Source organism: Herpailurus yagouaroundi, unplaced genomic scaffold (assembly GCF_014898765.1).
Source record: "Herpailurus yagouaroundi ecotype Mexico unplaced genomic scaffold, PumYag 180, whole genome shotgun sequence".
In the NCBI taxonomy this organism is placed as follows: Eukaryota; Metazoa; Chordata; class Mammalia; order Carnivora; family Felidae; genus Herpailurus; species Herpailurus yagouaroundi.
In genome coordinates, this window is record NW_024412411.1 from 3,854,838 (window position 1) to 3,858,847 (window position 4,010).

Sequence of the window (4,010 nt, forward strand, 5' to 3'; positions counted from 1 at the left end):
ATGGGGTTGTCCTTATTTCTGTTGATCTGGGGGCAGGGGACAGTTTGTTGGATTTAGTCACCATAGGGCTCTAGAAACCCCTTTCCTGAAGCCCATCAGCATCATATGCTCTGCCTCCTCCCCACATCCAGAATCCCAGTGGAATGGGCAGAGCCAGCCTCTACTGCAGCCAGGGAGACCCAGATTCCAGTCCCATTCTTCCAGCTATTTGCATGGTCAGCTTTGGCCCAGAACAGGACAGTTTGTGCACTGTTCACGTGAATTCAGGCACTCATGGCTTCACATCAGCCAATACCAGAACTTTGTCCACAACCCAGATCATCTCCTGAGCTCTAGATACTTAGATCTGTCTTCCTCCTTCTATCTCTCCCAGATGACCAAAAAGCCACTCATATTAACCATTCCTGAAACCAAACTCACCTTCCCCCTAAAACTTGTTCTTCCTTCCATGTTCCCTTGCTCTGTAAGTGGTAGGTACCACCATCTCTCCATTGTCCAAACCAGACACGCAGAGCTCTCTAGATGATTCCCTCTTATACCCATATCTGGCTTACCACCAAACCCATACCCATGCTCTTTTCTGTCTCCTGTTTTCCATCCCACACCCCCTGCCATAGCTTAGGCCTCATCTGTCAGCTAGCTCACTCAGTACCCTTGCTGGTTTCTTACCATAGTCTCTCCCTTGATCATCCTCTACACATTCTCGGGAGTCTTCTTTCTATTAGGCTTTAGAGCCAGACTGTCTAAATTAGAACCCAAGGCCCTCCCCTTACAGGCTGTGTGAGATAGCCACGTACTTTCTCTCTTTGTGCTGCAGTTTCCTCCTCTGAAAAATGATCAGCAGTACCTATCTCACAGTCTTGAAGACTATGTAACTTAATATAGGTTACCTGGCTCTCTCAGTAACTGGCACAGGGTAAGTTAAGCATTTAATAAATAGTTCCTGTCATGTCACTGCTATATTGTACTTAAGACCTTTACTCAGAGTGGTCTGGGGACCAGTAGCATCAGTTTCATCTGGAAGCTTATTAAAGATTTTGTCTCTACCCCAGACCTATTGAGTCAACTGATCTGCACTCTAACAACCACATTAATTCTAAGAAGTTCTGGTTTAGATGTTCCCTAAATATTTCAGAACAAAGCATGAGCTCCCTAGCAAAGAAGAAAAGTGCCTTGTGTGTGATGGGATTTCTCCCACCAAGCCCTTGGTAGGGTGTGTGTGAGGATGGGTGGTCCCTTTGCTGGGCTGTGTGGCCTCTGTCCACAGGAGGGCAGCACAATCACAGGCATGGTTTTCAGGAACACACATTAGCACTTCTGTTCACCAGGCAAATCATAACAGTCCTCAGATTTGGGGTGTCATCTAATTCACTTTACACTCATTTCATTGAATCCTCACAGCAGCCCTATGAGGTAAGTGACATTATGTTCCTTTCACAAGTAGGCAGACAGGTCCGAATTCATACAGCTCAGAAGTGCTGGTGTCAGAATTCAAACCTAGGTTGTTTCCTCTCCACACTGCCTCCTGGACAATACAGGGGACCCTAGGCAGAGGTCATTTTGGTTTAGATACCAGACTAAGATAGTAGGAGGATGATGACCAGGAACTTGAGACTTCTTCAGGCTTGACGGATGGAGACTGAGAATGAATATGTTGAACTTTGTGTTAGGTTCTATACTAGTCACATGCATCTCCTTTATATCCTTGTGAAGTGTAGGCATTATTATCCCCACTTTAAAGGTAAAGAAACTGAAGCTCAGAGATGTGAAGTGACTTGCCCACAGCCATGGCTAGGAGGCGGCAGCATCTTTGTCTACTGAGTGTTCTATTGCACCCCAGCAGGGAAGGAACCATTCACACGTTCACATAGCATATCTTTAATGAGCACCTACTATGTGCTGGCCATAACAACATCCTTGTGAAGCCTGCAGATCACCACTATGAGCTCAGGAAAGGAATAGAGGAGACCTAGACCCTCTGAATGAAGGATTTGCTACAGAGTGAAGGAGCGTGTCTGGGCCAAACCAAAGGCCATTCTGTCACACACACGCACTAAAGAATGTCTAAGGAGAACAAAAAAAAAAAAAAAAAAGAATATAGGCAAACTTTGGGGAAGCCATAGATCTATTGGTAGGGGGAGAATGTTGAGATTGAGAGGACTCAAAGGCATAAGGGGAGCTGGATGTGAATGACTTCTTGGTGTTACCCTCTTCTAAACCTGTTAGGAGCATTTATTTGCTGATTAAGCAAAGCTGAGCACCTGTTCTGTACCAAGCTTCCAATGGACTTTGGAGACAGATAATGAAGCCCTTCAAATGGGCTCATAGTCTAGACAATTATAGAAACAGTGACCACATTGCATAAAGAGGAAGGGAACAACTAAACCTCTTTGGAAACAGGTTGAGAAAGAATTTGAATTGAGCTTTGAAGCATCGTCACAAGGTGGAGGTGAAGAAGGAAAGGAAAATACAAGGCAGGTAGAAGGGACAGCATACGCAAGCCCAACATACTTGAAAGTCAGTCTGATAACTGATAGATGAGTGTGATTAGAATGGCTAGAGTACAGGCTGACAGGGGAGTCAGCAGGAGGCAGGACATAAAGGCCTTGCTTGAGTGGTGAGAATGGGGAGTCCTCAGAAGTTAAGGAACTCTAATACGTTGACTTACAGACTCCAGGGAAAGAGACAGTAAGAGGCAGTTGTAACAGGTAAAAGGCACAGGTATGCTTAACTAGGACAGTGGCTGCAGGGATAAGAGAAAAGCCTCATCTTTTTTTTTTTTTTTTAATGTTTATTTTTGAGAGAGAGACAGAGCATGGGTGGGGGAGGGGCAGAGAGAGAGGGAGACAGAATCTGAAGCGAGCTCCAGGCTCCGAGCTGTCAGCACAGAGCCTGATGCCGCCGCCGGGCTCCAACGCACGACCAGGACCGTGAGACCATGACCTGAGCCGAAGTCGGATGCTTTACCGACTGGGCCACCCAGGCACCCCGAGAAGGCTCATTATTTTGGAGGTGGAATGAACAATACACAAACCGATTTGGACAGTGAGATGTCAAGGACCCTTAAGTTGGAGTCAGGGGTCTGTCATCAGAAATGGGGGTAGGGAGTTAAAAGGTCAGGACTTTAATAAGGGAGAAGCAAGAAGAGAGCCTAAAACTGGAGTAAAGCAAAGGCAGTCACACTCTCCCCTACAGGAACAGAGTTTTTGAGCCAACTCTTCCGCTACAGCTGGCTGTCCCACTAGCGGCCAGAATCAACACGTTCTCAATCTGGGTCCAGGGCTCAGAAAGTTATGTAAACTCAAGAGGCTCCCTTATTCCTAGAGCTGGTTTCCTCTCCCAGGAGTTTGCTTGAAAACCCCAGCCTGTAGCCAGGCGAAACCTTGGAAGCAGAGACTAGCGAGTGGCTGGCCTCTTACACCTGCGGAAAATGACTGCTGCACTCCTGCCCCATGAGGTAATAAGCAGATGAACAGGAGGTATAATGGTCAGTACTTCAGTTTTGCTCCATCTGAAAATGTGGCAAACTTTAAAGAAGATGGAGAGAGTAGTTATCTACAGGGATGCATCTGAGCCTTACTCTCAAACCCTTAGCCAAAGACACTCCTGAGCACTTCCTTCCTTTGAAATGATCTTTGATTTCCCCTGGAGGTACCCATTTCATATGCAAATGTGCCCCTGGCCGTCACCTAGGGTCCCTCGGTTACTCAGACCTTAGGGGGAAACAGACCTATCAAGCGCTGAATGGGAAGGATCATGTGACCAAGGAAAAAGGTATAAGGGGTGGAGCAGACTCTCCTTCCTAAGGGGGAGAAAATTGTGGTGATCCCAAGGTGAAGAAGAAAGAAAAGTCCAGAAAGAAAGAGGTTAGTTAGAAGCAGCTGGTGGGGAGAAACTCCATGCTCCAGATCCCAGCTCTGCTTCTAGCTATGTGAATTTGAGGAAGTCAGTGTGTTGTGTTGCTTTGTTTTGTTTTGTTTTGTTTTGTTTTGTTTTGTTTTGTTTTGTTT